Source organism: Monodelphis domestica, chromosome 7 (genome assembly GCF_027887165.1).
Source record: "Monodelphis domestica isolate mMonDom1 chromosome 7, mMonDom1.pri, whole genome shotgun sequence".
Taxonomy (NCBI): domain Eukaryota; kingdom Metazoa; phylum Chordata; class Mammalia; order Didelphimorphia; family Didelphidae; genus Monodelphis; species Monodelphis domestica.
The window spans coordinates 284,236,746-284,261,145 of record NC_077233.1 but is presented as its reverse complement, the minus strand read 5'-3'; positions in this window follow the sequence as shown (position 1 = coordinate 284,261,145).

Below are 24,400 nucleotides of genomic sequence, written 5' to 3'. Positions count from 1 at the left end.
GAAATGTGTTTTTATGGAAAACTGAAGCCTTGAGACCCCCCTCAAAGAAAGGATAATATAGATGTTCCGTTACAAGGTGGATGGTCCAAAACCCAGTATGAGATCTTTCTTATACAGGTAGAAAGACATCAAATAATTGTGTTCTCTGGCTAAGGTCAAAGAACAGGGAATTGGTTGAGTGGGAGTATAGAAGGTAGTCAAGAGTTGTAAAGTCAGTAAGGCTTTACTGAATGCCTGCTATGTCCTAGGTATTGTGCTAAGTAAGTGATGAGGATATAGAAACAGAGAATTTAATCCCAGCTTCCAAGAAATTCACAGTCTACAGGAGGACGTAACTTGTAAATGACTATGTACAAACATGATGTATACTAGAAAAATTAGTCATAATCTCAAGAAGACCTAAAATTAGGAGAGCTATCAGTCGAGAAAAGCGAACTTCAATGTCCAGAGCACTGTGTTGGGGGATGTTATTTAGCATGGCTAAAGTGTTCTACAATTTTCTGAAAAACTGAACAGGAAAATTGAAATCTGACCATTAATAATTTTCACCCATCAATTTGTAAATGAAATAAACTTGTTAGAGAATGACATAAAAAACTTATCATATGAAGGCTTCTCATATTAAAACTTTGATCCACTAAACTTATTTGACTAGAGCAAGAGCTTTTGGCAAGAAAAGTTATCATTTCATACTTTTATGCTCAATAATGACAGATTCAAAGACTCTTTGACATATATAACCCAGTGGAATTGCCTATCAGCTCTGGGAGGGGGAGGGAAAAGGGGAAAGAGGGAACACAAATCAGATAACCATGGAAAAAATAAAAAAAAAATTGAAATTATATCAAAAGACTCTTTGATTACATATTTAATCTTAAATTCCAAATTCTATAAATTCATACCCTTGGTGATAAGAAGATTGGGGTGAGTTGCCAAGTATAAAATTAATCATTGCTGATGGAAAAAAGAAAAAAATACTCAGAATTGCATCATTTCTTTGGATAAAAATTATAAACCTATTTTAACTTTGTCATGGATAAATTTTCTGATTTTCAAAAGAGGGTAGAAAGTATGGTTGGAAAACTGTGGGCCAGAATAATAAAAAGGACTTAGAATCCTGAAGAAAGACATTATGTGTTATTAAATGAAAGGTTAGTTAGTGTCTAGAAAAGGGAGAATTTATTACAAAAAGCCAATATGGATTCATCAAAAAAAGGCTTTTCCAAACCAGTGTCATTTCCTTTTTTGACCTGCTTATCAGCATGGAACATCAAAGAAATAATGTAGTTATCAATGACCTAGACTTTGGTATTGCTTTTTAACAGTATCGTGCTATCCTTGTAGATCAGAGAAAGAGGTGGTCATGCAGACTTTTTTTTTTTTAATATATTTTATTTGATCATTTCCAAGCATTATTCGTTAAAGACATAGATCATTTTCTTTTCCTCCCCCCCACCCCCCATAGCCGACGCGTAAGTCCACTGGGCATTAGATGTTTTCTTGATTTGAACCCATTGCTTTGTTGATAGTATTTGCATTAGAGTGTTCATTTAAAGTCTATCCTCTGTCATGTCCCCTCAACCTCTGTATTCAGGCAGTTGCTTTTTCTCGGTGTTTCCACTCCCATAGTTTATCCTTTGCTTATGAATGGTGTTTTTTTTCTCCTGGATCCCTGAAAGTTGTTCAGGGACATTACACCGCCCCTAATGGAGAAGTCCATTACGTTCGATTATACCACAGTGTATTAGTCTCTGTGTACAATGTTCTCCTGGTTCTGCTCCTCTCGCTCTGCATCACTTCCTGGAGGTTGTTCCAGTCTCCATGGAACTTCTCTACTTTATTATTCCTTTGAGCACAATAGTATTCCATCACCAACATATACCACAGTTTGTTCAGCCATTCCCCAATTGATGGGCATCCCCTCGTTTTCCAGTTTTGGGCCACCACAAAGAGCACAGCTATGAATATTTTTGTACAAGTCTTTGTGTCCATTATCTCTTTGGGGTACAGACCCAGCAGTGCTATGGCTGGGTCAAAGGGTAGATATTCTTTTGTCGCCCTTTGGGCATAGTTCCAAATTGCCCTCCAGAATGGTTGGATCAGTTCACAACTCCACCAGCAATGAATTAATGTCCCAACTTTGCCACATCCCCTCCAGCATTCATTACTTTCCTTTGCTGTTATGTTAGCCAATCTGCTAGGTGTGAGGTGATACCTCAGAGTTGTTTTGATTTGCATCTCTCTGATTATAAGAGATGTAGAACACTTCTTCATGTGCTTGTTAATAGTTTTGATTTCTCTATCTGAGAACTGCCTATCCATTTCCCTTGCCCATTTATCAATTGGAGAATGGCTTGATTTTTTGTACAATTGATTTAGCTCATTATAAATATGAGTAATTAAACCTTTGTCAGAGGTTTCTATGAAGATTTTTTCCCAATTTGTTGTTTCCCTTCTGATTTTAGTTATATTGGTTTTGTTTGTACAAAAGCTTTTTAGTTTGATGTAGTCAAAATTATTTATTTTACATTTTGTGATTCTTTCTATATCTTGCTTGGTTTTAAAGCCTTTCCCCTCCCAAAGGTCTGACATGTATACTATTCTGTGTTTACCCAATTTACTTATGGTTTCCTTCTTTATGTTTAAGTCACTCACCCATTTTGAATTTATCTTGGTGTAGGGTGTGAGGTGTTGATCTATTCCTAGTCTCTCCCACACTGTCTTCCAATTTTCCCAGCAGTTTTTATCGAATAGTGGATTTTTGTCCCAAAAGCTGGGATCTTTGGGTTTATCGTATACTGTCTTGCTGAGGTCGTTTTCCCCCCAGTCTATTCCACTGATCTTCCTTTCTGTTTCTTAGCCAGTACCAAATTGTTTTGATGACTGCTGCTTTGTAATATAGTTTGAGGTCTGGGACTGCAAGGCCCCCATCATATGTGTTTTTTTTTTCATTATTTCCCTGGATATCCTTGATCTTTTGTTCTTCCAAATGAACTTTGTTATGGTTTTTTCTAAATCAGTGAAGAAGTATTTTGGTAGTTCAATGGGTATGGCACTAAATAGATAAATAAGTTTGGGTAGGATGGTCATTTTTATTATATTGGCTCGTCCTATCCATGAGCAGTTAATGTTTTTCCCAATTGTTCAAGTCTAGTTTTAGTTGTGTGGCGAGTGTTTTGTAGTTGTGTTCATATAGTTCCTGTGTTTGTCTTGGGAGATAGATTCCTAGGTATTTTATTTTGTCTAAGGTGATTTTGAATGGGATTTCTCTTTCTAGTTTTTGCTGCTGAGCTGTGTTGGAGATATATAGAAATGCTGATGACTTATGTGGGTTTATCTTGCAACTTTGCTAAAGTTGTTGATTATTTCCATTAGCTTTTTGGTTGAATCTCTAGGATTCTTTAAGTAGACCATCATGTCATCCGCAAAGAGTGATAACTTGGTCTCCTCCTTGCCTATTCTGATACCTTCAATTTCTTTATCTTCTCTAATTGCTACTGCTAGTGTTTCTAGTACAATGTCAAATAGTAGAGGTGATAATGGGCATCCTTGTTTCACTCCTGATCTTATTGGGAATGCATCTAGTTTATCCCCATTGCAGATGATATTAGCTGTTGGTTTTAGATATATACTGTTTATTATTTTTAGGAATGACCCTTCTATTCCTATGCTTTCTAGTGTTTTTAATAGGAATGGGTGTTGTATTTTATCAAAGGCTTTTTCTGCATCTATTGAGATAATCATGTGGTTCTTGCTAGTTTGCTTGTTGATGTGGTCAATTATGTGGATGGTTTTCCTAATGTTGAACCAGCCCTGCATCCCTGGTATGAATCCTACTTGATCATGGTGAATGATCTTTCTGATCACTTGCTGGAGTCTTTTTGCTAGTATCCTATTTAAAATTTTTGCATCTATATTCATTAGGGAGATTGGTCTATAGTTTTCTTTCTCTGTTTTTGACCTGCCTGGTTTTGGAATCAGTACCATGTTTGTGTCGTAAAAGGAGTTTGGTAGAACTCCCTCTTTGCTTATTATGTCAAATAGTTTGTATAGTATTGGGGTTAACTGTTCTCTGAATGTTTGATAGAATTCACAGGTGAATCCATCAGGCCCTGGGGATTTTTTCTTAGGAAGTTCTTTGATGGCTTGATGGATTTCAATTTCTGATATGGGATTATTTAAGAATTCTATTTCCTCTTCTGTTAGTCTAGGCAGTTTGTATTTTTGTATATATTCATCCATTTCTCCTAAATTGGTGTATTTATTGCCATATAATTGGGCAAAGTAATTTCTAATGATTGCCTTAATTTCCTCCTCATTGGAGGTGCTGTCCCCCTTTTCATCTTTAATGCTGTGAATTTGCTTTTCTTCCTTCCTTTTTTTAATTAGATTGACCAGTACTTTGTCTATTTTGTTTGTTTTTTCAAAGTACCAGCTTCTTGTCTTATTTATTAAATCAATAGTTCTATCACTTTCGATTTTATTAATTTCTCCCTTAATTTTTAGGATTTCTAATTTGGTTTTCTGCTGGGGGTTTTTAATTTGATCGCTTTCGAGTTTTTTCAATTGCATTTCCAATTGATTGATCTCTGCTCTCCCTTGTTTGTTAATATGAGCTTTCAGGGATATGAATTTGCCTCTGATTACCGCTTTGGCTGCATCCCAAAAGGTTTGAAAGGATGTTTCGCCATTGTCATTTTCCTTGATGAAATTATTAATTGTTTCTATGATTTCTTCTTTAGCTAAACGGTTTTGGAGTATCATATTGTTTAATTTCCAATTGGTTTTAGATTTGGTTTTCCATGTACCATTACTAATCATTATTTTTATTGCCTTGTGATCTGAGAAGGCTGCATTCATTATTTCTGCTTTTTTGCATTTGTGTGCTATGTTTCTGTGACCTAATGTATGGTCAATTTTTGTGAATGTGCCATGTGGTGCTGAGAAGAAGGTGTATTCCTTTTTATCCCTATTTATTTTTCTCCATATGTCTATTAATTCTAATTTTTCTAAAATTTCATTCACTTCTTTTACCTCTTTCTTATTTATTTTTTGATTTGATTTATCTAAATTTGATAATGGTTGGTTTAAGTCTCCCACTAGTATGGTTTTATTGTCTATTTCTTCCTTCAATTCTCCTAGTTTCTCCATTAGAAATTTGGGTGCTATATTATTTGGTGCATACATGTTGATTAATGATATTTCCTCATTGTCTAGAGTCCCTTTTAACAAAATATAATTACCTTCCCTATCCCTTTTGATCAGGTCTATTTTTGCATTGGCTTTATCAGATATCATGATTACCACTCCTGCCTTCTTTCTATCAGTTGAGGCCCAGAAGGTCTTACTCCATCCTTTAATTCTGACCTTGTGGGTGTCAACCCGCCTCATGTGTGTTTCTTGAAGACAACATATGGTAGGGTTTTGGATTCTAATCCATTCTGCTATTCGTCTACGTTGTATGGGTGAGTTCATCCCATTCACGTTCAAAGTTATGATTGTCATTTGTGGACTCCCTGGCATTTTGATTGCCTTCCCTAATTCTAACCTTTTCTTCTTCGGCTCTACCTTTTAGTCCAGTGATTTACTTTGAATCAGTCCTCCTTGTCCCCTCCCTTGATGTTTCCCTTTTTAGTCCCTCCCTTTTGTTCCCTCCCCCTCTCCCCTCTCTTTCCCTCCCTTTTTGTTCTCCCTCTCCCCCTCACCCCCTTGGTTTTCCCTTCTCCTTACCCTTGTTGGGTAAGATAGAATTCAAGATCCCAATGGATCTGGATGTTTTTCCCTCTCAGAGTTGATTTCCCTGAGATTGAGGTTTAAGTAAACCCCCCCCCCTCTCTTCCTCTCCTTCTTATAGGAGTTTTCTTCCCCTCCCCTTCCCCTGTGAATCTTTGTGTGAGAACCATTATTCTATTTGGTCTTTCTTTACCCCCTATTTATACATTACATTTTCCCCACATATTAGTATACATAGGTTGATATAAATGTAGTCCTTATAGAAGAGAGTTTGAGTAAAAGAAGATAACATTTTTCCCCTTTCCTTAATATTTACCTTTTCAGGTATTCCTTGCTCTTTGATTTTCAGTATCAAACTTTCCACAGAGCTCTGGTCTTTTCTTTGCAAAAAGTTGGAAGTCTTCTATTTTGTTGAATGCCCATACTTTCCCTTGGAAGTATATAGTCAGTTTTGCTGGGTAGCTGATTCTTGGTTGGAGACCCAGCTCTCTTGCCTTTCTGAAGATCATGTTCCATGCCTTACGATCATTCAGCGTAGAACTTGCAAGGTCTTGTGTGACCCTGATTGGCATTCCTTTATATCTAAATTGTCTTTTTCTGGCTTCCTGTAGGATTTTTTCTTTTGTTTGATAGCTTTGGAATTTGGCAATTACATTCCTGGGAGTTGTCTTTTGGGGGTTTAGTGTAGAAGGTGTTCTGTGAGCTCTGTCAGTGGATGTATTGCCCCCTTGTTCTAGAATCTCTGGGCAATTTTCTTTGATTATATCTTGTATCACCATGTCCAGTTTGGTGTTTATTTCTGGCTTTTCTGGGAGTCCAATTATTCTTAAATTTTCTCTTCTCCCCCTGTTTTCCAGATCTATCACCTTGTCGGTGAGATATTTTATGTTCTCTTCTAATTTCTTGGTGTTTTGGCTTTGCTTTATTAGTTCTTGCTTTAAAGCCTGGTTTTCTTTTACAGTTTGGTCAAACTGGTTTTGTAGATGTGTGAATTTCTTTTGCATCATTTCCCACTTTTCCTCCCAGAGGGCTTCCATCTTTTTGGTCCTTTCTGATTCAAATTCTTCATGGGTTTGTGGAGAGTTTCCATTTCCTTTGGGAGATTTTGGAGAATTTTCTTGTATATCTTCTTCTATCTGCTCTGTATTTTGTATTTTGGCTCCATAGAATGTGTCCAGAGTCGCCCCTTTCTTCTTATTTTTCTTGGTATTTTGGGGCTTCTGTGCTTCTGTGGAGTTTGTCATCTCTGAACGTGGAGGATTGGCTTTTCTTGTCTTTGTCTGGTGATCAGAGGCTTTAGTCCTGGGCAGATGTTGGTTCTATGAGCGTTCCCTGGGTTAAACTCAATATGCCTCACTGGAACTGGAATGGAAGGGTCGGACCACGAGGCCACACTCTCCCCCTGGCTCGATTTCCGGAAGTTGCCTTCAGAATCCCTGGCCATGAGGCTGTTTCGTCGGCCTGCGGGGGGATGGGCTGCCGCTTCCCCAAGCTCCGAGAGCACAGACTTTCACTGAGACTTGGATAGCAGGATCCAGCCCGTGAGGCTGTCTTGCCCGCCCTGAGGGTTGCTGTTGTTTTGACCAGCTCTCTGCAGCGGAGGCCCCAGGCAGTAACTTTCACCTGGACCGACCAGCTCTTTGCAGCGGAGGCCCCAGGCAGTAACTTTCACCCGGACTGGGACTTGGGTAGAAGACCCTGAGGGTTGTTGTTCCTCAGACCCTGCTCTCTGAGCCCGCGCGGCTGCCGCTTCCGGGAGCCTTGGACTCTGCGCTCCTACCCCTGAGGTCCGAGGGATCTCGGGTTCTGGCTTTTAAGGGGAGCCGTACCTTTTGAACCGGGTCCAGGTCCAGGAGGAGGGTTCCCAGGGTCTGTGCTGTTGATCGTTTTGAATTTCGGCGCCTTAGGAGCTTCTAGTTTGAGATCGGTTGGGAAGGGTTTTCCGGAGATCTGAACTTCAGCTTTCTCTAAGCCGCCATCTTAACCGGAAGTCATGCAGACTTTTGATTAAAAATTTCAAATTGAGAGAATCCACTACCCTATGAGGAAGCCTGATCCACTTTTGCGTCATGCTCACATGAAGCTTAAATCCAACCTTCTGAAATTTTAAACTATTCCACCTAGTATTTTTCCCTGGGGCCAAACAAATCAAGTCATGACAGACCTTCAAAAATTTTGAGAAATCTGTCTTTTCCTATTTTATTTTCTCTTGTTTTTTTTTTTAAATATTGCATGCTTTAAAATAATCCATTTAGCAACCTTTATGTGTAAAACTCTATTATATTTATGTTAATTTATTTACCTTAGAGCCCTAAACTTTTATTTGTTTTATTTGATCTCTCTTGTCTCTGGAGTCCCTGAAACTTCCTGGGAACATACTGATTCTAAATGGCTATTATCTCCATTCCTGAATTTGGAAAAACCCATTCAGCAAACTAGCACAAGTTCCCCTCTCAAACTATTTGTTTTTTTATGGTGCCTATCCCATCAGCTTACTGTTTCCAGATCTCTGTATGGAGAACAATGATTAGACCTATGAGAATAGGCATACCCTTATCACCATTATTTCCTTTCCAAATAAAATCTATATCTCATAAATTGATAGTTTTAATTAAAATGAGACCAACAATGCTTTTGAATTATTCTTAATTATTTCCAAAATACACGTTTACACCTGGATTCATATCTCTGTTTTGTGGTTTTCTCATTTATTTCTTATTTCCATATATCAAAAACAAATATGCCTTGAACCCCTGTGAGCACCTTTCAAAAATGTATGATATTCTTTTGGACAAGATGAAGAGATATGTGACTTGATTATACTATTCTATTAATGTTGTACAGTTTTATGAATTTAAAATCACTGAATGACTTTACACAGAGATATTTTAATAGGGTGCTATCAACTTGGAAAGGGTCTTTAGTGAAGTTCCCAGTATTCTGTTTTTAGCTCTGTATAATATAATATTTTAACCAATGATTTGGATTAAGACAGATGATACAATTATCCAATTTATAGATGATACAGAGGAAGAAAAGTTTACAAATTGGATAATTGAATCAGGATATAAAAATATTAATCAGTTAGAAAATTGGACCAAATTCAGTCACCAAAAATATCTTAGTTGGAAAATCTAATGGCTTTTTGCTCTGTGTTTGTTGGATCTCTCTGATGCATTTGACACTATTGACTTTCCACCAAACCCCTCCACCTGAATATTTCAATTCTCTGGGTTTTTGCAGCAATGATGACACCTGGTTCTCCTTCCACCTGTAAAAGTCAGGTCTTTCTTATCACTCACAGTTAACTATTGGTAAACCCAATCAGTAGGTTTTGGTTTTTTCTCTATAGTCTCTAAGTAACACCATTAGCTCCTACAGGTTAAATTACCAGCCTTTTGCAGAGGGTTCCCAGCTCTGTACAGGCTGTCCCAAAACTCTTACTCTAGTTGTAAGCTGTAGAAGCTTGAAATTGTAAGTTATTAAAACTTGAAACTGCACTAATGTTGTTGGGATATACCTTCCAGCCTCTCTAGTACCCATCACTTCACGGGCTGCCTATTAGATACTTCAGAGAAGAATTTGCTTTTGGGCATCCCATGAACCTCTCAAACTCAACATGTCCAAAGCAGAAGCACATTTCACTCCAAACTCTACTCTCTTCCACATGTCCTGTCACTTCGAGGACATCATTCTCTTCCCAATCACTGAGGTTGGAGCCTCGTCCTCATTCTTGATTCTTAATTCAACACGTACATCCATACTATTGATGGATCTCTGTTTGCCACTTAAATCTCTTTCTCCAGATCAAAACCTCTCTTATTCTGTCAAATGCTTCTCCTCTGGCATGGAAGAGAGGCCCTTGTGGTTGAGTCCTCTTACACACAGTGCAGGTTATCAACATCTCTCCTAGAGTGTGGTAACAGAACTCAAGGCAACCCTCCAGAGGTGGTGTGATCATGACGTAGTATGTTAGGACTATCACCTTTCTTGTTCCTGGAAGCTGTACCTTTCTTAGTGCCTTCCAAGATAGCAGTAGGGTTTTACGCTGATGTGTCACTCGGTTAGCACATATTAAGCTTGCAGACCACTAATAGCTCCAGATCTTTTAAAAAAAACCAACTTCTTGGTGCAACTAGGTGGTTCAGTGGATAGAAAGCTAGGCTTAAAGACAGGAAGACTGGGGTTCAAATCCAACCTCAGACACTTTCTAGTTGTATGACTCTGGGCAAGTCACTTAATTCTAATTGTCTAGCCCTTACAGCTTTTCTGTCTTAAAATCAATATTAAGTATTGATTTTACAGAAGGTGAAGGTCTTAAAATAAAAATCATAAAATCATAATGAAAACTTAAAAAAAATACGAGGTAAACATGACTTGTCACTCAAATGGTTCATCCTTTACAAACCAACCTGGTAGGATGACACTTTTAAAACTAATTGATCAAAACCAATATCTTTCCTAGAGAATAATTTGAACCCATGGAACTATGTAATCTGTTTACAGAATTTGAATCAGAATAAAGGGAAATTGCATACTATATAACCCATCCATGACAAACTTTGCCCTACCACCTATAATAAAAAATAAATCAAACAAGAACTTGGATAAGACTATTTCTCAAAATCAATGTCATTAGGTCTTGTAATAAAACAATAGAAATTCCTAGGTATGCCTGGAAAATATCACTGTGGAGAGAGTCCCAATCATGCATCCATATGAGTGCTACTAGCAACGTAGAGGGATTTGGGAGGCAGCAAGTCAGTTTCATGCAAATCTGCCCAGGAAGCCCAATCTGGCATTTTATATGTCTTTAAAGCAGGAAGTCCTCCAGCCATGCAAAAATGTGTATGGGTCATTACCAGCCATACTGTAGCATTCTGATCGCCTATATGCAATGAGGTGTGCTTTAAAACAAAACAAAGCAAGAAAAAACAAAGTGGAATTTCAATTCTCAGTCTCTAAATAAAGGTCAAAGAGGCTTTTAACTGGATAAAGGTTTTCATGCATCAGTAGCAATGTTCTGATATGTGACTTAAGAAATAACAAAAGAATGAATGAACCTAAACACTGCCTATGGATCTGCCTTTTTACCTTAAAGGGTCAGATCTGTCTGGGTCTCCTGGTAAGGAGTGAGACGTAATGTAAAATTAAAGGACTCACTCATGCTTTCATGAATGCTGCTTTTTTATATATTCTAAAGTACAAACATAGACTTCCCTCTGGATAACAACCGCAGCAAGAACTGGCTTCTACATAGGGCTTAAAGTTTTGTAAACGAGGTAGATGCTATTTTTACTACCATTTGGAAGGAAATGGAGGCAGACAACATTAAAGTAACTTGTCTGGAGTCACACAGCTTTTAAGTGTTTGAGACTGGATTTAAGGTCAGATTTTCCTGACTCAAGTTTCAGGCATTTATTGATCTATCCATTTACACAAATACATTCAGGCATACATGTATTTCTATATGCAAACACAGATACTATTTGTAATGTGAAATTCACACATATATATGTATGTAGATGTACATACATATACTTATTTGTGTGTGTGTGTGAAGACATAGAGAAAGAGAGGGAGAGACAGAGTGACAGAGAGAGAGAGAGAGAGAGAGAGAGAGAGAGAGAGAGAGAGAGAGAGAGAGAGAGAGAGGAAGAGAGAGAGGGAGAGACAGAGAGACAGAGAGAAAGAGAGAGAGAGAGAGAGAGAGAGAGAGAGAGAGAGAGAGAGAGGGAGAGAGAGAGAGAGAGGGAGAGAGAGAGAGAGAGAGAGGAGAGAGATGGAGAGAGAGAGAGTGAGAGAGATAGAGACACAGAGAGAGACAGAGAGAGACAGAGAGAGAGAAAGAGTGAGAGGGAGAGAGAGAGAGGGAGAGAGAGAGAGAGAGAGAGAGAGACACAGAGAGAGACAGAGAGAGACAGAGAGAGAGAAAGAGTGAGAGGGAGAGAGAGAGAGGGAGAGAGAGAGAGAGAGAGAGAGAGAGAGAGAGAGAGAGAGAGAGAGAGAGAGAGAGAGAGAGAGAGAGGGAGAGACAGAGACAGAGACAGCGAGACAGAGACAGAGAGAGACATAGAGAGAGAAAGAGTGAGAGGGGGAGAGAGAGAGAGAGAGAGAGAGAGAGAGAGAGAGAGAGAGAGAGAGAGAGAGAGAGAGGGAGACAGAGAGACAGAGAGAGAGTGCGAGGGAGAGAGAGAGAGGGAGAGAGAGAGAGAGCATTATTAATTGCATTGGATTTGTAGAATCTAATTCCTCTTTTGTTTTCAATCCAAAAAGCCCCTCATTCTGGCCCCAACCCTATTGCCCATTTCTCATTTGCCTGTAACATTGGGTATTGATTTTTCAAAAACAAAACAAACAAAAAATATATTGTTGGAAAAAGGTCAGAAATCTGTTCAGGAATCAGTCTTTTGATACTTACTTTTCATATGTCATTTAGAGGAGGGGAGTTTCTTTAGAAAGCAAGTCTTTTTCTCAGTAATTACATTTGTTTTTGTTTTTAATAGTAAAAAAAGAATCCTTACAGCCTTAAATTCAAAGCTAGTGATAGCAAATCTATTCAAACTGTATTTTTCAGATCAGAGATTTTCCTAATTTTTGTTCTAATTAAATTTTTACTGTAATGAATGACAAAAGTCCTCTTTCTTAAACAATAACATTTGCATGCCTTTGGGCCTGAAAAGTAAGTTCTGATGAGACCATGGCAACTGTCTCCAAAGTAGGTCCAGAGATAGAGGAGCATCTGCCAATGTCAAGGTCCCGTTTATAGCCATATTCAAAAGGATAAGCTGCCTCTGTTTTACTGGATACTGGGGTCAGCTGTAGCTAAAGCAATAGAATCCAGTCCAGAATACTTAATATGAACAATATCAAATAGGATAAACCGGAGAAGCAGGTAATCTTTTAGAATTATTACCCCCATCCACCACCCCAGAAGATACATGAGATTGAATGTCAAGAAACAGGTTTGAGCTCTGAAAACAACGGCACTCTTTAATGGATGAGCAAGAGAGATTTAAGAAAATAACTGTTCTCTTGATATTCACCTGACCTCATGTTAAAAAAGAGGATAGCCTGGATTCAAATTCAGAACCTCTCCCAGCCCATTGCTTTTTCTACACTAAGGAAAATTTTTCTCATCACCAGAAAATATAGCCATAAAAGTTCTTTCCTGAACCCTGGTCTTTTTGAAAATGTAGCATTTATTGCAGTGCTGGCCAGTGCAAAACCATTGTTTGTTTTTTCTTTTTTGTATTGTCAGACCAGAATGAGTACAAGTGGCAGAGAATTAATCCATATTCTATTGCATCTCAGGCTCAGAGACTCTATTGAGTGTATAATTAATTATCTGTGAACAGAAAGTCAGGTACCACATCTCTCTCCACGTTAGTATTGACTTTGTAGCCTTTTTCAGTTAAATTATTTACCATCACTGCAGTAGACATCCCTGATGCCTTTTTTGTCCTCACTGAAGACATCTGGAAACATAGCTGAAAATATCACGCTAAAAATATGGAAGCGAGCAAATGTGTGCCTGCTTTATTACATCCATGACTGAGAAAGAGTGAGCTACAGAGCTCATGCTAGCATGCCGCCATGGAGCTGCCATACCAGCTGATGAACGTCACTGCACCATCCCTACCTGTAATCACCAGGTAGAGCAAATAGAGAGATTCTGAAGGCTGTGCATGTGTTCCCTTTCCTTGGCAGCATACTTTCCAGGGATGTAATAGAGATGAGGCCGTTCATGGATGCATTGCCAAAACTGGCTCAGTGTTTGAAAGGCTCTGAAGGAAAAAGTGGGGGAGAAAAGGCATTCGACTGCCTAGAAACCACAGAGCAGTTGTGCTGACTTCATTGCTCAATCTCCTATGAAACCAGTAAGGTCTGCTACTGCCATGCTAGGAAATTAGATGACTTCTCTTTGAATGTTTGCAGGAAAATTCTGAAGATTACCTAAGATCAGCTGGCACTGAGATGCTTTCTTGAGCTGAATTACTAAACATTCAGACTACTACAAAGAGCACAACTTCAGTGTTGTTCAAATACAAATGTTTATTTCCCTAAAAGATGACTTTACAGAGAACTTGTGCAAGGCAAAAGCTCACACAGAGGTCATGAGGAGTAATACAAAAACACTCAAAATGTTGGTATCGATTATGAGATATGAGAGACACTAGCACGGGACCATCCAACATGGTGTGGACACAGTCAGGAAAATGCTTTGCTTTATGAGCAAAGCAGAATTAAAAAAGAAACATGAGGTGAGATTATTTAGAGGCATCTCCAAACCAAATGTTCATATTTGTAGTCACATCAGCCAGTCAGACACATTGCATGTTGACCCCAATACAGTAATGGCGTTTTGGTTCTCTTCAGGTATGAAAGACAAGAACAACCACCAGCATTTCCTGATTTAAGAGAAGAATATTTTTGACCAATATCAGAAATTACATAAAAGACTAAATACATATCCAAACATTGGAGACAGAGAGAGCAAGCACTTAACTGTTCACTGCTTTTATCCCCTCTTTTACATCTAGTTCAAATTCAATCATGCCTGGTCTAAGTTTGAAGTCACCTAGCCTATACTAGGATGCAGGGATGTAGGGATGCAGAAAATTAGGGATTCAGGAAAGTAGGAATGCTGGGCATCATCCCATGCGAACCCCATGAGAGTGGTGTAATTCTCTTATGCCCCAATATTGTTGTAATTCCTTTAATGTAAGGTATAATATTTTAAGAAAATCTTTATAGGTACAGGCTACATATGTGGAATAATTCAATGGGGTGACCTGACCTGTTAATCCTCTAGAGAATCAGAGTGGGGAGATTTAACATGCTGGTACCTCAAAGAATCAAAGCAGATATTGTGTGAAGGAAATTTACACCCCTCTCCTGGGGTTGGGCATGGAATGCTGTCCTGCATCCCTACATTCTTCCTTCCCTGCATTTCTGCCTCCCTATGAACCTGCATCCCAGTGTAGGCTATGTGACTTTAAACTTGAACTGGACCTGACTCTGAATTTGAGCCAGCTGTAAAAGAGGATAAAGGGGGCAAACAGGGGTGTGCTTGCTCTCTCTATCTCTGGTGACCAGGGAAGAAACTTGTTGCTGGGATTCTCTCTCTCTCTGTCTCTCTCTCTCTCTCTCTCTCTCTCTCTCTCTCTCTCTCTCTGTCTCTCTCTCTCTGTCTCTCTCTCTCTCTCTCTCTGTCTCTCTCTCTCTCTCTCTCTGTCTCTCTCTCTCTCTCTCTCTCTCTCTCTCTCTCTCTCTCTCTCTCTGTCTCTGTCTCTCTCTCTTTCATCTTTTACCTATCTAAGTAATTCTAATAAATACTATTAATTTATGGCCAATCTCTTACTTTTAACTCGTGTAAAATTGCCCACAGAGGAGTGCTGGCCAACCACTTCCCACCTATTGTGACAGATTCTGAACTGGAGCATTGGCCAATTTTAGGATCCTGGGACCTTGTCTAAGCCAACAGAGAGTGCCTGTCACCAAGCTCTTGAAGTCCCAAACAGGTAACAGCCCACCACAGTGAAGCCCCAAAGTCTATATAGCACTTGGCCCTTTTAAGCCCATGCTTCAGTGAAGCCTCTAGCCCCAGGACAAAATAGCTTACAATACTCTCTATGCTGCAAGCAATCAACAGAGGAGACATCTGGTAGTTTTTTAAATTACCAGCCCAGAGGCTAAAAAAGGCAAAAGAAACACCTAATCATAGACAATTTTTACAGAGACAATTCAGTGGGTAAAAGCAGAAGCAAAGCAACCACATGAAAAAATTCAAAGAAAAATAGGAATTAGTCACAGCCACTAGAAAAACTTGAAAAAGAAATAAAAAATCAAAGGAAAGGGATGAAAGAAAAATGGTAAAAAGAAATAAATAGTTGGATAAAGAGCTTAAAGAGCAAAATTGGTCACATAAAAATTATAAAAATTCTATAAAGAAAAGAGTTATTTAAAGAAACAGAATAAATTTACTGAAAAAGAGGCAAAAAATACAATGAAGAAAAGAGTTCCATGAAAAATAGAGCAACACAAAATGGAAAAGGAGGATAAAAAGGTCATGGAAGAAATGCCATCTTTAAAAATTAGAATTGGTCAAATATAATCTAATGACTTCACAAGACATAAAGAAACATTAAAATAAAATTTAAAAATAAAAAATAGAAGAAAATGATATATCTCATTGAAAAGGCAACTAATCTTGAAAACAGATCCAGAAGAGATAATATAAAAATTATTGGACTACCTGAAAGTCATAAAAAAAAGCATAGTCATCATATTACAAGAAATTATCTAAGAAAACTGCCTGGATATTCCTGAACCAGAGGTTAAAATTGAAATTGAAAGAGTCCAGCAATCACCTCCTGCAATAAATCTCCAAATGACAACTCCCAGGAATGTTACAGCTAAGTTCAAGAGTTCCCAGTCCAAGAGAAAATACATCAAACAGCCAGAAAGAAACAATTCAAATATCATGAAACTGCAGTCCAGATTACACAAGATGTGACTTCTTCTACGTTGAAAGATTAGAAGCCTTGGGATATGATAATATTCCAGATGGCAATGGAACTGGGTTTACAACCAAAAATCACCTACTCAACCAAACTGACTATTCTTTCAGGAGAAAGCATGGTCATTTAATAAAATTGAAGATTTCAAAGAATCCCTGAAAAAAAAAGACCATACTTTAATAGAAAAATGATGTCCAAATTCAAAATTCAAGAGAAGCATAAAAAAGGTAAATAAGGAAGAGAAAAAATTAAAGGCTTAAATAAAGTAAAATTGTTTATATTGCTATATAAAAGATATTTGTAATTCTCAAAAATTGTTATCATTATCATAGTAGTTAGGAGAAATATACATAGATTGAGGGTGTGGGAGTAAGTTGTTTAGGATAATCTGTTTAAAGGAAAGAGATTAAATGGGGTAAATTATATTACAAAAAGAGGCATGGGGAAAATATTACAGTGGAGGGGAGGATAAAGGTGGTGTCCATGAACAACTATATTCATTGGGGAGGGTTAATTTTTATCATATAAAATTAAAATATTATTTGAATTAAATTTCTTAAAATGAATGTTAAAAAATTAAAAAAATATATCCCAGCCTTTTAAAAATTATTAAATGAAAAAATGAAAAACTAACAGAGGGTCATATTGTTAAGGGTTGGTACTATTGGATTGTTTTTGTTTGTTTTTGCTTCCCCAATGATTAATATAGTTCCTAGCACAAAGTAGCCACTTGTGTTTATTGATTGAATTATAGAAAAGCAAATGCTTTTCATTGCTGGTAAAATTCAAGTTATAGAATATTCTGGAGAATAATGTTAGTACACAATAGAAGTTAGAAAAATAATCATTTCCTTTGACCTAATAATTCTATTGCTTGGACTATATTCTGAAATTTTTATAAAGGATATTATAAAGAACTATCTAGTCAGTGACATACCACAAAATTATCTTTATGAGCAAGAAACAACTATAAAAAACAAGAAACAACTATAAGATAAAATTATTTTAAAATAGTATTAATGTATATTAATTGAGATACATCATTTAAAATATGTCAAAATACAATATTAACATATCATATGATATTACAATCAGAAATATATGAAGATTAGAAATTAACACATAATGCAAAATAAAACATGTATAAAAGATTATAATAAATATATCCATAGAAGAAGGAATAAATGTGAATGAAAGTACAAATCAGGACTTAAAAGTGGCTGAAAAATTGTGAAACTGATATGGAGAGATAAAGGCAAGAGAGTTCTTGAAGGCAGGGGAGCATGGTAGGCAACTGGTCTAAGAGACAAGACACCTGGTTTTAAGACCTACCACTTAATAAACATGTTGTGCTATTCTGGGTCAGCATAGCTTTTCAGTGTTCCAAACAATTCTATGAAACTATGTTTCAAAGGAAGTTCTACTTTATATTGGTAGAAAGTATTTCCTCCTCAGAGAGTTTCCTATACTAGTAAAATCATAGATCTAATTCTCTGCCCCTCTCTATACATTGAAATTAATTCATTTAAATGCATGGAGTTACTGAAAGCTAAAATAACATTCATTCATGCACAATGTATGGATATACATATTTGTGTGTGATACAGGCAGAGAACTACGTGGAACCCAAAGGAGAAGAAAGTAATGAACAATTTGTGTGAGTGTCATATCAGTGAAAATTCCATTCTTTACTAGTACTTTGACATTTAAATTGACATTACAAATATCAGAAACAACAAAATAAAAAAAAATTGCTAGAAAAGCACATTAAGTAGAGATGATGGAGAATGTCCTGTTTTGATTAGAGTAATTATATCCACTTGATCTGAACATTATTCCATCAGCAGTTAGAGCAACTGAATAGGAGGCTTTGTCTTTTTTTTTGCCTTGAGATCTTTTCTCTTCATTTCCCCAAGGTTTTGTGTAGAAAGAGGATATATAAGCATCTTTTTCACTTTTTCACTGTCACTTTGTCTACATTCCCATAGCCAATAACCCAGTTCAGACTATCATCACCTCTGACCTGAATAACTGTAAGATCCTCCAAGAGTTCCATTGTCTATATATTCTAATCTCAACAATTTATCCTTCACAAAAATGCCAAAATAAGTTTCCTGAGCCACAGATTATACCATGGCACTATACTACTCAGAAGAACTTTAATGGTTCCAAAATGCTAATAGTGTAACATCCAAACTCTTTAGCCCTTCAATTGGTGATTTCTATGGTGATAAATTTCAAATTTTAGTTCATATCTCCAGTCCTATTATTTATTTTGTATACTGAAAGTTCTCGCAAGCTAGACTATTGGCTGTCCCTCAAATTTGAGATGCTGTCCTCTCCCTCTCTGAATTCAGGTAGATGCTCTAAGAGTCTCTCAAATGGCAGAGAAAGTGGAATAAGAAATGTCTCTCATTTAGCTGTATGACAGAGACCTTTGTGGACCTAAATGAGAAAGATGAATTTAGGAAATCATTTTCACTAGGTGGAAGGGGCAGCCATTTGGTAGCCACAAACTATTCTTCATGACTAGGAACTCTTTTTTCTGCCAGCATTGAATGTCTGAAAATCCTTTTGATAACCCCTTAATTTTTGACACCCTGAGTGGAGCCACCCCAGTTACAATCCTGTCTACATATTACTCACACTTATCCTAATTTTTCTTCAAGTTTTGGATCATGGACCACGTATTCCATGAAGTCTTCTCCAAACCACTTAGCTGAAAGTGCTCTGTCCCCAAGTTAATTTCCTTTAGTCCAGCTGTCTCCTTTGCTCTGATCACTCACTATTGGGTACCATATTTTTCTGTCTTACCAACAAATATCTATTATTCTCCTTCGAGAAACCAATATCCCAAAGAAGAAGGTCTGTGTAATTTTCATATCAAGTCCAAGGGCCGTTTATTGGATTTAAGGTATTTAATTAATGTTTGTTGAAAAATTAAGATCTTTGCAAAGGCTAATATAAATGAATTTCAATGCAGATGCATTCCTATGGTCTCTATTTTTAAGTGTTAGATGTGGGAAAGTACTTAGTAAATATATAAATTAATGAAAAAATACTTTTTTCCCCTTCATAAGCATCTTATAATGCCTATTGTACACATTCCAGGCCATATTGATGTCAAATTTTTCTTTTGACAGGATATTATTATAGTCATTGTCCTTATTTGGCATATAAAATCATAAAAAAAGCTATTTTGTAGCATGGTGCCATGAAAATAATACTGCTAGATTGAAGTCAGAAGGCATTGGTTCATGGCCAAGATTTGCCACCGGTTTTATGATCTCAAGTAAATATGGCACTTCCCTTTTCTGGGATTGAATTTCCTCATCTTTAAAATGAGCCTTATAAAGTCATTTATGTCTCTGTGTCTAGGATTCTGTGATTCTATTTGAGGTATTTATATTCAGTCGCCTTTAAACTCATCCATGTTATATAGTATTTTTAGCTTAAGTGGTTAATTCTAACGATTGTAAGTCTCACACATATTTATCCCCAGAAGGGCATCATCAGCCTGCTCTGAACCCAGCAGTCATTCCTGCTTTCTTTTTATTGACTCTTTCTTGACCCCTTGTGTACTAACTACATTTGGGTCCAGGGTGGCTCCAGGCCATTACATATTTGGATTTTTCCTGGCTCTAACACTAAGCAGCACAGCTTGGCTTAACTCTACATGTAACCACTGCACAGCAGGGCCTTGGTTGGCTTGTTTATTTAGCTGTGAAACAGTTCTTGGTTTCCTGTGGAATTTTTCTTTTCATCCTCTGGAAATGCTACCCTACCTGCTCCTATTGCCACACAGTGACTTGTAGCCTGCAGGCAAAATTATCCAACAGAATTAGCTCAGCCAGCTTTCATTTATTTTTCCAAAGGATCTTTTATAACTTCCCCTGTTTTGCTTTTTCCAGTGGTTTCCTGCCTGATTTTCCTAAGATAATATGTAATGATCATTGGAAATTTCCCCCACCATTACCAGAGCCCCTTTTTTTCCTTTTCTTTCTTTCTTTTCTTTCTTTCTTCCTCTCTCCCATTCTTTCACTTTCTCTCTCTCCCTCTTTTTTCTTTTTTCCATTTTCTCTGTGTGTGTCTCTCTCTGTCTCTTCCTCTTACCCCTTCCTTTTCCCATCTGACATAACTTTTGACAATGACATAAAAAGTGTTTTCATTGAATTTCCTGTAATTAAAATCACATGAATTTCACCTTTAAAGAAAATATCCTTTTTTGATGTCATGTGCAGCTTAAAGACTGGACAATCCAATTATTTAGAGGCTATTTTTCTTTGATGTAGATGTAGGCCCAAGTAGTCCTACCAAAACACTGAGTACGTAGACAAATATTGTTCTTTTTCGAAGATTTTTAATTTCTGTCCTAATTGAAGACCTTTCTCCAGGAAGATCAAACTTGATTCTAACTGAGTTGTTAGAGGACTCTATTTGCTGCTAGAAGACTTGGGTTCAAATCTTATGCCTGCTAATTATTAATCCCATGGAAGGGAAAGACTTTAAAACCAAGCAAGACATAGAGAGAATCACAAAATGTAAAATAAATAATTTCGACTACATCAAATTAAAAGGCTTTTGTACAAACAAAAGCAATGTAACTAAAATCAGAAGGAAAACAACAAATTGGGGAAAAATCTTCATAAAAACCTCTGACAAAGGTTTAATTACTCAAATTTATAAAGAGCTAAATCAATTGTACAAAAAATCAAGCCATTCCCCAATTGATAAATGGGCAAGGGACATGGATAGACAGTTTTCAGATAAAGAAATCAAAACTATTAATAAGCACATGAAGAAGTGCTCCACATCTCTTATAATCAGAGAGATGCAAATCAAAACAACTCTGAGGTATCACCTCACACCTAGCAGATTGGCTAACATGACAGTTATGGAAAGTAATGAATGCTGGAGGGGATGTGGCAAAGTAGGGACATTAATTCATTGCTGGTGGAGTTGTGAACTGATCCAGCCATTCTGGAGGGCAATTTGGAACTATGCCCAAAGGGCGATAAAAGAACGTCTACCCTTTGATCCAGCCATAGCACTGCTGGGTTTGTACCCCAAAGAGATAATGGACAAAAAGACTTGTACAAAAATATTCATAGCTGCGCTCTTTGTGGTGGCCAAAAATTGGAAAATAAGGGGATGCCCATCAATTGGGGAATGGCTGAAGAAATAGTGGTATATGTTGGTGATGGAGTACTATTGTGCTAAAAGGAATAATAAAGTGGAGGAATTCCATGTGAACTGGAACAACCTCCAGGAAGTGATGCAGAGCGAGAGGAGCAGAACCAGGAGAACATTGTACACAGAGACTAATACACTGTGGTATAATCGAAGGTAATGGACTTCTCCATTAGTGGCGGTGTAATGTCCCTGAACAATTTGCAGGGATCCAGGAGAAAAAAAACACTATCCAAAAGCAGAGGACAAACTGAGGGAGTAGAAACACCAAGGAAAAGCAACTGCCTGACTACAATGGCTGAGGGGACATGACAGAGGAAAGACTCTGAGCAAACACTCTGATGCAAATACTAACAACATGGCAATGGATTCAAGTCAAGAACACATATGATACCAGTGGAATCACGCGTCGGCCACGGGGGGTGGGAGGGAGGAAAAGAAAATGATCTTTGTCTTTAATGAAAAATGCATGGAAATGATCAAATAAAATACTATAAAATTAAAAAAAAGAAAGAAAAAACAATTATTAATCCCATGAATGTGTATAAGGCTTTTTTTCTCTCTGTACCTCCTTTTTAAAATTATCTGTATAATTGAAAGGCATGGGATTATACTGAATAATCTCTAAAGACTCTTTCACATCTAAAGTTTTATGATCATAAAAAAACTGATGAGATTCTACTCTTGTTGCATATCACAATCTCTATAATGTGAACCTTTGTCAACAGTAATCTTTATGTGTTTATATGTATTTTCTTGTCTGGTCAATTCAATTTTAACTTTTTGTCACTTCCTTAAATGGCAGGAAATTCCTAGATTTTGGGGACATTCACCCCTCCCAAGTTTCTGGTATATGAAAAGTAGTATATGGCACATATATTCCAAACTGAAATGAATTCCTTAATCCTTTTGCATGCTATTTATTTGGGGATTGTCTTTTTGGCATCTAGGACATATTTTATACCAATTGAGATTTTCTCATTTGCTTAGAACCTCAACCAATTTGGAATCCCAGGGCTTGGGTTGAGATTTGAATCTTGATCTTTTTTTTTCTGTAAAAATCTTGGCCACTGGTTCTCTAAGCCCTTTGTAAATGAAGAAATGAAAAGGTTTCTGTTAGAATTCTCTAGATGGCAAAAATTCATTTTTTAAATTAGAAGATAGCTTAATAGATAAGAGGAAAGCATTGGACTATATCTATGGCAGTCTAGCTAGAAGTAAGAGAGTGGAACAGAGGGGGCAGCTGGGTGGCTCAGTGGATTGAGAGCCAGGCCTAGAGATGGGAAGCCCTAGGTTCAATCTGGCCTCAGACACTTCCCAGCTGTGTGACCCTGGGCAAGTCATTTGACCCCCATGGCCTAGCCCTTACCACTCTTCTGCCTTGGAGCCAATACACAGTATTGACTCCAAGATGGAAGGTAAGGGTTTAAAAAAAAAAAGAGAGTGGAACAGAGTTAAAACATGTCACCTTCTCTTAGATCTCCTGTAGAGAACTATTAATTAACTAATTAATTAATCTTTGTCTCCATCTCTTCAACACCTTTTATCAGGGTCCTTTCACAGAGGAAATGATCAAGGGTACAGGGGGCAAATCCCCTCAAAGTTCTTTCATTAGTCTCTTCATCTAGTTCCCACTGCCTTTTATTGAACTCTAGAATTGACCATCAAGGACACCCTTTTACTTATACTCTGAGCAGATTGTCTATCTACTTACTGATGATTCTTGTTGATTGTTTTTTTGTTTGTTTGTTTGTTTTTTTGGTATAGCCTTGAAAGTTTGTTAATATATTCTGTAAATAGACAAGATACCTAGTCACATAGATATGGAATAGTTTTCCATTGCTTTACCAATTTGTGCAGCCAGTGAAATTTCTAAGCAAATATCTGTCACCTTGTTGAAGGTGACAGACTCAAGCATCCTGCTACTATTCAGTAATTTTCAGGCATGTGTAACTCATGATCCCTTTTGGGGTTTTATTGGCAGAGATACTAGAGATTTTTGCCATTTCCTTCTCCAGTTCATTTTACTGAAGAGAAAACTGAGGCAAATAGGGTAAAGGCATTTGCCCAGGCTCTATTTCTATCAGCATTCTTATAATATTGAAGTTGAGGCAAGGTGGTAAATTTCCTCATCTTCCTCTACAAGACAAAAGACATACTGAGTGTTAGTGCTTGCAATGTCCCCATCCTCAGAAATTAGAAAACACAAAATGAGAGGTAGCTGTTGCTTTTTTTCCAAATATTAGTAGCTATGATATTAAACCAGTGGCATGATTCCTTTTGGGCCTTTATGAATGTACTAAGAAATTCCTATGTTGGCTCATATGAGATTCATTATTTTTAAAAATATTTTTAAAATTTTATTTAGAATATTTTCCATGGTTACATGATTGATGACTCCCCCTTCACTTAACTACCCCCTCCCAGAGCTGACGAGCAGCTCCACTAGGTTATACATGTATCATTGTTCAAAACTTATTTCCACGTTATGCATATTTGCAAAAGAGTGATCTTTTAACATCAAAACCCCAATCATGTCTCCATCAAACCAGGCAATCAGTCATATGTTTTATTTCTGTGTTTCTGCTCCCACAGTTCTTCCTCTGGATGTGGAGAGCATCTTTCTCATAAGTCCCTCAGATTGTCCTGGGTCACTGCATTGCTGCTAGTAGAGAAGTCAGTTACATTTGATTGTGCTACATTGTATCCATCTCTGTGTACAATGTTCTCCTGGTTCTGCTCCTCTCACTCTGCATCACTTCCTGGAGGTTGTTCCAGTTCACATGGAATTCCTCCAGTTCATCATTCTTTTTGACACAATAATATTCTATTATCATCAGATACCATGATTTGTTCATCCATTCCCCAATTGAGGGACAACCCCCCCCCATTTTCCAATTTTTGCCACCACAAAGAATGCGGCTAAATAATTTTGTACACATATTTTTCCTTAT